Source organism: Lepidochelys olivacea, assembly GCF_965140295.1.
Source record: "Lepidochelys olivacea isolate rLepOli2 genome assembly, chromosome: 1".
Classification (NCBI taxonomy): Eukaryota; Metazoa; Chordata; order Testudines; family Cheloniidae; genus Lepidochelys; species Lepidochelys olivacea.
The window spans coordinates 217,663,593-217,675,832 of NC_140411.1; the positions used below are offsets into that span (position 1 = coordinate 217,663,593).

General features: G+C 49.6%; 1 protein-coding gene across 1 annotated transcript in view; it reads left to right on the top strand.

The window, feature by feature from the left end:
• The window catches only part of LOC311520853 (antigen WC1.1-like), a gene marked incomplete at its 5' end in the record, with an annotated part of 82,468 nt that overhangs the window by 19,962 nt on the left and 50,266 nt on the right, over window positions 1-12,240 (top strand). The window lies entirely within an intron of this gene.

A 12,240-nucleotide genomic window follows, 5' to 3' on the forward strand; every position in this document is an offset into this window, starting at 1 on the left:
TTGATTGTGGTGGTGACGAGTCAGCTCTCTGGGACTGCAATCATGTAGGATGGGCTGCATTCCAGTGCTCTCATTCTCTTGATACTGGAGTGATCTGCTCAGGTAAGAACTCGGCCAACTTGCCCCTGTAGGAAACTCCCCATGAGGGACAAGGGACTGAACACAGTGAGTGACATTCCTGGTGACTCAGAACTGGACTATGCCCTGCACTGGGGTCAGGGTGGAACTGACCAGTCTCTCCCTGAGCTCCCTTGGGCAGACTGGGGATGAGCAGGCTGCACCATCCTCTGCACCACTAGCAGGGGGCAGCTGGGGCAGTTGTTGTGGGGTGTGGTGTTGGCCCCATTAGCAGGTTTGTGCTGATACATGCCTGGGTACAGCCGCCCAGAGTCTCCCCAGGGCTTCAGCAGCAGCTGCAACCCTGCCTGTGGCTGTGGGAGCTGGGACTGGAGCCAGGGGGGGCGAGTGCTGTGGAGTTTTACCCAGAGTTCCCTGAGGCAGCAGGAGAGGAGCCCTGAGCCTGCACTTGTCAAGGTTCCTCCCCCACTCTGAACTCTAGGGTACAGATGTGGGGACCTGCATGAAAAAAAACCTCCTAAGCTTATCTTTACCAGCTTAGGTCAAAACTTCCCCAAGGTACAAAATATTACACCCGTTGTCCTTGGACTGGCCGCTACCACCACCAAACTAATACTGGTTACTGGGGAAGAGCTGTTTGGATGCGTCTTTCCCCCCAAAATACTTCCCAAAACCCTGCACCCCACTTCCTGGACAAGGTTTGGTAAAAAGCCTCACCAATTTGCCTAGGTGACTACAGACCCAGACCCTTGGATCTTAAGAACAATGAACAATCCTCCCAACACTTGCACCCCCCCTTTCCTGGGAAATGTTGGATAAAAAGCCTCACCAATTTGCATAGGTGACCACAGACCCAAACCCTTGGATCTGAGAACAATGAAAAAGCATTCAGTTTTTTACAAGAAGACTTTTAATAAAAAATAGAAGTAAATAGAAATAAAGAAATCCCCCCTGTAAAATCAGGATGGTAGATATCTTACAGGGTAATTAGATTCAAAACATAGAGAACCCCTCTAGGCAAAACCTTAAGTTACAAAAAAGATACACAGACAGAAATAGTTATTCTATTCAGCACAATTCTTTTCTCAGCCATTTAAAGAAATCATAATCTAACACATACCTAGCTAGATTACTTACTAAAAGTTCTAAGACTCCATTCCTGTTCTGTCCCTGGCAAGAGCAGCATACAGACAGACACAGACCCTTTGTTTCTCTCCCTCCTCCCAGCTTTTGAAAGTATCTTGTCTCCTCATTGGTCATTTTGGTCAGGTGCCAGCGAGGTTACCTTTAGCTTCTTAACCCTTTACAGGTGAGAGGAGCTTTCCCCTGGCCAGGAGGGATTTCAAAGGGGTTTACCCTTCCCTTTATATTTATGACACGCCCCCCAAATCTCAGCTAGGGTGAAACACTGGCTGGGATTTCTTCCTGGAGCTCTAGGAAAACAGAGTTAATAAGACACATGCATCTCTAAATATACTACCAAGTACATAAAGACTAACAATATTTTCCACATCTCAAGGATGATTTTAACCAGTTGATTCTGGGAAACTTTCACAGGAGAGTGCATCAGCCACTTTGTTAAAAGCTCCTGAGATGTGTTGGATGTCGAAATCAAAATCTTGGAGAGCTAAACTCCACCGAAGAAGTTTTTTGTTAGTTTCTTTGACGGTGTGAAGCCACTTTAGTGCAGCATGGTCGGTTTGCAGGTGGAAACGCCGTCCCCAAACACATGGGCGTAGCTTTTCCAGAGCGTAGACAATGGCATAACATTCTTTTTCAGTTACTGACCAGTTGCTTTCCCTCTCAGACAGTTTTTTGCTGAGAAACACTACAGGGTGGAATTCTTGATCAGGTCCTTTCTGCATTAAAACTGCTCCCACACCACGCTCGGATGCATCTGTGGTTACCAGGAACGGTTTGTCAAAGTCTGGGGCCCTTAGTACAGGGTCAGACAGGAGTGTCGCTTTAAGCTTGTTAAAGGCCTTCTGACACTTTCCGGTCCACTGAACAGCATTTGGCTGTTTCTTTTTGGTTAGGTCTGTCAGTGGGGCAGCGATTTGGCTGTAGTGCGGTACAAATCGTCTGTAATAACCGGCCAAGCCTAAGAAGGATTGAACCTGTTTCTTTGACTTTGGGACAGGCCACTTTTAGATAGCATCCACTTTGGCCTGTAGGGGGCTGATAGTTCCTTGACCCACCTGGTGTCCAAGGTAAGTCACTCTGTTTAGGCCTATTTGACACTTCTTAGCCTTAACAGTTAGTCCTGCCTCCCTTATGCGCTCAAGGACTTTTTGTAGATGTTCCAGGTGGTCTGCCCAGGAATCCGAAAATATGGCCACGTCGTCAAGGTAGGCAACTGCATATTCTCCTAATCCCGCTAGGAGACCATCTACAAGTCTTTGGAAAGTGGCGGGTGCATTTCGCAGCCCGAAAGGTAGTACGTTAAATTCATACAGCCCAAGATGTGTGATGAAGGCTGACCTTTCCTTGGCAGATTCATCTAGCGGTACCTGCCAGTACCCCTTGGTTAAGTCCAAGGTAGAGATGAACTGGGCCCGTCCCAGTTTCTCTAATAGTTCATCTGTGCGTGGCATTGGATAGTTGTCTGGGCGAGTTACAGCATTTAGCTTACGGTAGTCCACGCAAAAACGTATTTCCCCATCTGGTTTGGGAACTAGAACCACTGGAGATGTCCATGCACTTTCAGAGGGGCGGATTACACCCATCTGTAACATATCCTGGATCTCCCGTTCTATAGCAGTTTTAGCTTGAGGAGACACCCGGTAAGGGTGGACCCTAATTGGGTGAGCATTACCTGTGTCAATGGAGTGGTATGCCCGTTCAGTCAGTCCTGGGGTGGCTGAGAACGTTGGCGCGTAGCTAGTGCACAGCTCCTGGATCTGCTGTCGCTGCATACGCCCAAGGGTCATGGAGAGGTTCACCTCTTCCACACCACCACCACATTTCCCTTCGTAGTAGACACCTTCAGGCCACTCAGCGTCGTCTCCTCCCTGGGCTGTAAACTGACAAACCTTTAATTCTCTGGAATAAAAGGGCTTTAGAGAATTAATATGGTACACCTTAGGCTTTCGGTTGGAGGTGGGGAATGCTATGAGATAATTAACAGCTCCCAGGCGCTCCTGGACCATGAATGGCCCTTCCCACGATGCTTCCATTTTATGGGCCTGGAGCGCCTTTAAGACCATGACCTGGTCTCCTACTTTGAAGGAACGCTCTCTGGCATGTTTATCATACCAGGCTTTTTGCTCTTTTTGAGCATCCTGTAAGTTTTCTCTAGCAAGGGCTAAAGAGGTTCGGAGGGTGTTTTGTAGGTTGGTTACAAAGTCCAGAATGTTAGTTCCTGGAGAAGGTGTAAATCCCTCCCATTGCTGCTTCACCAACTGCAATGGCCCCTTAACCTCACGGCCATATACAAGTTCAAATGGGGAAAACCCTAAACTGGGATGTGGTACAGCTCTGTAGGCAAAGAGCAACTGCTGCAACACTAGGTCCCAATCATTGGAGTGCTCATTTACGAATTTACATATCATGGCCCCCAAAGTTCCATTAAACTTCTCCACCATGCCATTTGTTTGATGATTGTAAGGAGTGGCAACCAAGTGATTTACCCCATGAGCTTCCCTTAGGTTTTTCATAGTTCCTGCCAGGAAATTAGTCCCTGCATCTGTGAGGCTGTCAGAGGGCCAACCTACCCTGGCAAAAATGTCTGCTAGTGCCTGGCACACACTTTTAGCCCTGGTGTTGCTTAGAGCTACTGCTTCCGGCCATCGGGTGGCAAAATCCATGAAAGTCAGTATGTACTGCTTTCCTCTGGGTGTCTTTTTCGGAAAAGGACCCAGAATATCCACAGCTACTCGCTGAAATGGAACTTCAATGATGGGGAGTGGCTGGAGAGGGGCTTTGACCGGGTCTTGGGGTTTTCCCACTCTTTGGCACACCTCACAAGACTGGACATAGGTAGAAACATCCTTGCCCATTCCCTCCCAGTGGAATGACCCCCCCAAACGGTCTTTGGTCCTGTTCACCCCAGCATGGCCACTAGGGTGATCATGGGCTAAGCTCAAGAGCTTGGCCCGGTATTTCGTTGGAACTACCAACTGTCTCTGAGGATGCCAGTCTTCCTGATGTCCACCAGAAAGAGTTTCCTTGTATAAAAGTCCTCTTTCTACAACAAACCTGGATCGATTAGAAGAGCTGAGAGGTGGTGGGTTGCTCCGTGCCGCCCTCCAAGCTCTCTGGAGGCTTTCATCTGCTTCCTGTTCGGTCTGGAACTGTTCCCTTGATGCTGGAGACATCAGTTCCTCATTGGATTGTGGACCTAGGCTTGGTCCCTCTGGAAGCGATATAGGGGATGGAGCTGTTTCTGTTGACTGTGAACCGCTCTCCGCTGGTGCACTATGTTGGGATTCAGGCTCCGGCTGAGCCTCTTGTGTAGAGTTATCGGCTGCTGCCAGTTCAGGTTCGGTGGGGCCCTCTGGTGTTGAGGTTGCAAGTACTGGATTCAGTGCTGGCACGGGGTCTGGTGTTGGTTGTTTGGCTGGTTCCAGTTCTGGGACTGGTTCCGTCTGGGTCTCTGGGACTGGATCCACTACTGCTGTTGCAGACATTGGCCTGGGGTCCGGGTCCATCACCTCTGACTGGGTCCTGATAGAAGTTTCCGGAACAGAGCTAGGCCTCACGGCTTGTTTAGCCTGGCTGCGGGTGACCATTCCCACCCTCTTGGCCTGCTTCACATGATTGGCCAAGTCTTCCCCCAACAGCATGGGGATGGGATAATCATCATAGACTGCAAAAGTCCACATTCCTGACCAGCCCTTGTACTGGACAGGCAACTTGGCTGTAGGCAAATTGAAAGAGTTGGACTTGAAGGGTTGAATCATCACTTGGATCTCTGGGTTGATTAAATTGGGGTCCACTAAGGAAGCATGGATAGCTGACACCTGTGCTCCGGTGTCCCTCCACGCGGTGACCTTCTTCCCGCCCACACTCACAGTTTCCCTCTGCTCCAAGGGTATCTGGGAGGTATCTGGGCCTGTGGACCTCTGGTGTGATTCCGGTGCAATGAACTGTAATCTGTTGGGGTTCTTGGGGCAGTTGGCCTTCACATGCCCCAGCTCGTTACATTTAAAACATCGTCCAGCTGACGGGTCACTGGGGCGAGGAGGGTTGCTGGAGAACGGGGTGTTGGGATGATAAGGGGTCTGGAGGGTTCTTTGGGAGGTAGGTGGGGCTTTGGGCGGCCCCCGGTAATAGGGTGTGGTCTGGGGTGGTCCCTTCTGGTCTCCGCTCCAACTGCAACCAGTTTTCTTCTTCTCTGCCACCTCCACCCATCTGGCTCCAATCTCTCCTGCCTCAATTACAGTTTTGGGTTTCCCATCTAGGATGTATCTTTCTATTTCCTCAGGAACACCCTCTAAGAATTGTTCCATTTGCATTAGGAAGGGCAAATTTACTGGAGAGTCAACACTTGCTCCTGATATCCAGGCATCCCAATGTTTCACAATGTGGTAGGCATGTTGGGTAAATGACATGTCTGGTTTCCACCTTAGGGCTCTGAACCTCCGACGAGACTGCTCGGGTGTTATCCCCATTCTGACTCTCGCCTTGGATTTAAACAGTTCATACTTGTTCATGTGTTCTTTAGGCATTTCAGCTGCCACCTCAGCTAAGGGTCCACTGAGCTGCGGCCTCAGCTCTACCATGTATTGGTCAGTAGAGATGTTGTACCCAAGGCAGGCCCTTTCGAAGTTTTCTAAGAAGGCCTCAGTATCATCACCTGCCTTGTAGGTGGGGAACTTTCTGGGATGGGAAGTGGTACCTGGAGAAGGATTGCTAGGGTTTGTTGGTATATTCTGCTGGGCCTTTATCCTCTCCACCTCCTCCACATGCTTCCTCTCTTTTTCCTTCTCCTCCTCCTCCACATGCTTCCTTGCCTCCATTTCCCTCTTGTGGGCAGCCTCCTGTACCTCCTTCTCCAGCCACATGAGTTCTATCTGTCTTTCATGTTCCCTTTGTTTTTCCTCAGCCTGAAATTTGGCTAATTCCAGCTGTAGTCGAGCTGAGGATTTGGTCATTCTAACCTCTCTGTTTTTAACTAACTTTATACCCGAGGTTTAGAAATAAACAAACAAAACTTGGCTGTAAAATTTTGCTGTGCTGGAATAGAATACCTATTCTCTGATAGTGACTGTCAGCCTACAGAAAAAGACAATTCCCTTGTCTCTGCTCTGGGCCCAAATTAAAGCAAAAAACCTCCAACTACTTGGAAACCTGCTTACCCAGCCCAAAGAAAAAGCAAATGGGTAGAACACACACCCCCTATTTACTTTTAGGAAGAAAAGAAAAAAAAAACCTCTGGGTTGGAAGACTGTGAATTTCCCTGCAGGAGTTAAGTACCCTGCCTCCAGGCAAAGAAAACCTGCAATTCACAAGATAATCCCCTTTTGTCTCTGCTTGGCCACAAAGCAGAGAGAAACCAAGCTGCTTTCAGTTTCAAAGCTGCTTTCTGGACTTCCTAAAAATTCCTTTTTAAAATCTGTATTTCTAGTTCAAAAAATCTCAACTGGATCTCAAAATGATTTCAGGTTAATCCCACCACAATGCCACCATGTCACGGTTCCTCCCCCACTCTGAACTCTAGGGTACAGATGTGGAGACCTGCATGAAAAACCTCCTAAGCTTATCTTTACCAGCTTAGGTCAAAACTTCCCCAAGGTACAAAATATTACACCCGTTACCCTTGGACTGGCCGCTACCACCACCAAACTAATACTGGTTACTGGGGAAGAGCTGTTTGGACGCGTCTTTCCCCCCAAAATACTTCCCAAAACCCTGCACCCCACTTCCTGGACAAGGTTTGGTAAAAAGCCTCACCAATTTGCCTAGGTGACTACAGACCCAGACCCTTGGATCTTAAGAACAATGAACAATCCTCCCAACACTTGCACCCCCCCTTTCCTGGGAAATGTTGGATAAAAAGCCTCACCAATTTGCATAGGTGACCACAGACCCAAACCCTTGGATCTGAGAACAATGAAAAAGCATTCAGTTTTTTACAAGAAGACTTTTAATAAAAAATAGAAGTAAATAGAAATAAAGAAATCCCCCCTGTAAAATCAGGATGGTAGATATCTTACAGGGTAATTAGATTCAAAACATAGAGAACCCCTGTAGGCAAAACCTTAAGTTACAAAAAAGATACACAGACAGAAATAGTTATTCTATTCAGCACAATTCTTTTCTCAGCCATTTAAAGAAATCATAATCTAACACATACCTAGCTAGATTACTTACTAAAAGTTCTAAGACTCCATTCCTGTTCTGTCCCTGGCAAGAGCAGCATACAGACAGACACAGACCCTTTGTTTCTCTCCCTCCTCCCAGCTTTTGAAAGTATCTTGTCTCCTCATTGGTCATTTTGGTCAGGTGCCAGCGAGGCTACCTTTAGCTTCTTAACCCTTTACAGGTGAGAGGAGCTTTCCCCTGGCCAGGAGGGATTTCAAAGGGGTTTACCCTTCCCTTTATATTTATGACAGGAGCCCTGAGCCTGCACTTGGCAAGGGGGAGGGGCCAAAACAGCTGGGGTAGGTGCAGGGGGCAAAAACTGGCTATACTGCTCCACATGTCTTCGCTCCTTCCCCGAATCCCCCTGCAGGGAACTCCCACATGGTGCATAGCTCTTTGCTCCACAGCCTGCCCAGCTGTCTTCCCATGCAGGGTGGGCTAGATTTACCCCCCAGCACAATGTCATGGAGACTGCACCTGGATCCCTCTGCACTCTGCATTTGGGAATTAATTTGTATGCATAACCTGGCTTCATCAAAGCGTGTGCAAGTAAAATGCCTGGGGACAGGGCTTTGCACAGCGTGACAAATGCACTGAGAGAAACAGCTCCTGACGCAGATAAGACTTAGAGTAGGACCATGGATCACTGCATCTGACTGAACAGCGATAACGCCTCTTTGTTCTGATTAGCTCAGTTTGCACCTTGCTTCTAGTCCCTGATCACCACCATTGGTGAGGTCACACCTGAGCGCGGGGGTCAGTGCTCTGTGTGTCTCCCCCTCACACCCTGCCACTCACTTACTATCCTCATTGTAGGATCTCCAGAAACTGTCTAGAGTGTTCACCCCAGCTCTGTACCTTCTGGGCCCCGGCTGTGTCAGCACAAAGGGGCCACAGTCACCGTAAGCCCCACCCCTTCCCGCGGAAATATGCCTGGCACGGTGGTGGCCTCCTCAACGGGCTCTAAACGGGAGTAAACCCCAGCACGTGGAGGTGCATTTGTAACATTGACAGACCCTGGTTGGTGGCAGGCAGGACTGACCCTGGGACCTCTGAAGCTTAGTGCTGTGGGCCTCTACTGCATAAGCTAAAAAAGCACCTGCCTATTAACCAAGGATGTAGCAGACTCATAAAAATCTAGGTGATTTCGGTGCCACTAGAGGGAGACCGAGCAGCACACCCATCAGGCATGGGTTACGCATTGGCTTCCTCTCAGTCCCTGTGCCACTGGATGCTTGTAATTTCTTTGAGTTGCTTGGTGATTGTTTTTTGGGCTTTCTGGCTCTTTAAGTGGCTTGTTGCTTGTTGGAGTTGTTGCTTGTTTGGGCTTCCCAAGTGGCTGCTGCTACCAGGGCCGAGGGTCTCTTTGTGGGCTTCATTCTGGGTTTCCCACATAAAGTGAGTCCTGCAGCTGCAGTCTCTTAGCTCATCCTGGTGTAACTGACTGAGCTGCACCGTCCTTATTTCCACTGTTTCTGTACCAGAAATGCACAAGTACAGAGAGGAGCTAATTTACATAATGGGAGGAGCCAAAAGCAGTAACCTGACAGCCAAAACCCCCATTCCCTGCTGGGCCAGTTCTTGTCTCTTCAGCAGCTCTAGGATCAGAGGCGTGTGTGTGTGTGTGTGTGTGTGTGTGTTGGAGGGGGGAGGGCACATGACCCAGATTTCTGCCACAGTTTCCCAGCCCTGCTCAGTCACATGGTGCAGCCAGGCCCCTACTCCCTGCAGGGCGGCTACCAGAACCTGTGAGCTGCAAGCTGTGCCCCTCGGGGAGAGGCAGGAGCAACAGACGGGAGCTGCAGGGAGGTGGGCACTGCTTTCTGGGAGGGGAGACTGAGGGCCAGGAGGGGGCCTGTCTGGAGGAGGGGGAATAACTTGAGCTGTTCTGGGGGTGGTCGAAAGTTTAAATTGTGCCCCTCCATCCCAGGGTGACCACATAGCAAGTATGAAAAATCGGGACAGAGGTGGGGGGGGGGGAGAAATAGGCGCCTATTTAAGAAAAAGGCCCAAATATCGGGACTGTCCCAATAAAATCGGGACATGTGGTCACCCTACTCTACCTCCACACTATCAGCAGTTATGGGTCGTCTCTGCCTGGGATTGTAAATCCTGAACTTCTGGACTGTTTCCTGCTGCTTGGGGGATTTGGGAAGTATTCAGAGCGTGCAAAGGAACTTGACCGACTGTCTGGGAATTAGGCAGGCACAAGCAGTTCCCAAGGTAAATGCAGAATAAACAAAAAGTGGAAACCTACGTGTCTGAGAAACCCTCACTCCAACCATCCCAGTTACCCGGTTTTGAATATGTAACTCATCTTGGTACCAAAGCAACCGATGAGCCATATAAATGGAGTGTCCCTTCATGTTTAGTATTAATGACACTAAGCTGGGGGGAGAGGTAGATAGTGTCCAGAGTGATCTAGAAAAATTGGAGGATTGGGCCAAAAGAAATCTGATGAGGTTCAACAAGGACAAGTGCAGAGTCCTGCACTTAGGATAGAAGAATCCCATGTACCGCTACAGGCTGGGGACTGACTGGCTAAGAGGCAGTTCTGCAGAAAAGGACCTGGGGATTACAGTGGACGAGAAACTGGATATGAGTCAGCAGTGAGCCTTCTTGGCCACAATAGCAAATGGCATATTCGGCTGCATTAGTAGGAGCATTGCCGCAGATTGAGGGAAGTGATTATTCCCCTCTATTCAGCACTGATGAGACCACATCTGGAGTATTGCGTCTAGTTTCAGGGGCCCCAATACAGAAAAGATGTGGACAAATTGGAGAGAGTCCACTGGAGGGCAACGAAAATTATCAGATGGCTGGGGTACATGATTTATGAGGAGCGGCTGAGGGAACTGGGCTTGTGTAGTCTGCAGAAGAGAAGAGTGAGGGGGGATGTGATAGCAGCCTTCAACTACCTGAATGGGGGTTCCAAAGAGGATGGAGCTGGGCTGTTCTCAGTGGTGGCAGATGACAGAACAAGGAGCAATGGTCTCAAGTTGCAGTGCGGGAGGTCTAGGTTGAATATTAGGAAACACTATTTCACTAGGAGGGTGGTGAAGCACTGGAATGGGTTACCTAGGGAGGTGGCGGAATCTCCATCCTTAGAGGTTTTTAAGGCCTGTCTTGACAAAGCCCTGGCTGGGATGATTTAGTTGGTGTTGGTCCTGCTTTGAGCAGGGGGTTGGATGAGATGACCTCCTGAGGTCTCTTTCAACCCTAATCTTCTACGATTAAACACTATTTACCTCATAAATAAAGTATTCTTGCCCTGAACTTAGAGACATTTACACTTAACGAAAAAATTCCTCAGCACTTTAAATTTCATGCATGAATGCTCAGTGTGTGTTGTTCATTTGAAGTCTTTATCACATGTTGGCACCTGTCACGGAGTGTGGGGAGGTGAGGGTCCTGCACCCCACTCTTCCTGCGATTCACCGTGACTCTCATCCAGCCAGTAAAACGGAAGATTTATTAGACAACAGGAACACAGTCCCAAGCAGAGCTTGTAGGTAAAACTAGAACCCTTCAGTCAGGTCCCTCTCGGGGGCAGAGAGCTTAGACCCCAACCCTGGGGTTCCCTCCATTTCCCCAGCCAGCTTCAAACTGAAGCTCCACTGCAGCCCTCTCCTTCCAGCCTCCCCAGTCTCCTCCTCCAGCCTTTGTCCGTTTCCTGGGCAGAAGGTGTCACCTGTCCCCATCCCCCTCCCGGCTCAGGGTACAGACTCAGGTATCCTCCCTCAAGTAAAGTCACCGCCTGCTATCTCATCCCCCATGCAGATAGTCCCAGTAAAACTAAACGACATTCCCAGGTCAGTCCGCCCCGCTCCCTACAGCTACAGCGTCACAGCACCACACCTGGGCCTTGGCAGGTGTCCTAGATTTACAGGATCTGTGCTATGCCCCAGCTTTTAAACAGTCCCTTGGAGGAACGCCTTCAGTGTGCCAGACCCTCAAGGGCGGCTCTCTTTCTTAAGGTGGGTCACGTGGCCTCAATCCCTCTGTGGCAGGGCAGGGGCATAAACCCCTTGGATGCCCTGATAAAGGGATGACTCCTCCCCTGCTTCCCAGCAGGGCAGCGGGGTGCAGGGGCCCAGACACTCAGCAAGGAGCTCAGCTGCAGACCCTAACGAGGGCAGGCTCAGGGGAATCAACTGAGCCAAGTGGAGCCAATTGGGCTGTTGACTGGGAGGAGATATAAGCCCAGAGATAGGCTCAGTGGGAGGCTAGCCAGGGGAGCAGACAGAGGGACTGCAGCTCTGTCTCTACCGACTACAGAAAGCCTTGGGGCCGGAAGACCCAGGGAAGGGTCAGTGTGGGGGATCGGTGTTGGGGGAATTGGGGCTGCACTAAGCATTGTAAATGAAAAGACACCGGTGAAACAACTGAAAGAGGTGTTGGGACCCCTTCTTTGACCAGCCTGAGCACAGGGATGCGAGGCCAGGAACTTGTGCAGACCCTGTGACCGCCTCCAAGACTGAGCCTCTGTGCTCCAGCACTCCTGTTTCACACTGTGAGCTCTGCCCAATGAGTCCAACTGAGTTAGACCTCTACTCAGAGACTTTTACATTCATCAGGGACCAGTGTACCTCAGCAAGTATCTGCAGTGACTCCAGGCAGCCTTTTCAAAACCCAGCAGGATTTATTAGTCAACTGGAATACGGCATCGGGAAGTCCTATGGTTAAGGTTACCATGTGTCTGGGTTTTCCCAGACATGACCTCTTTTTCTGGTCTGCCAACATCTGTCCGGGTGGATTTTCCAAATAAGAGAAAATGTCCAGGATTTTTCCAGATGTTGCAGCTCAGAAAGAGCCATCTCCACACCCTGGTTGGTCCCTCCCCTGAGCATCTGCACC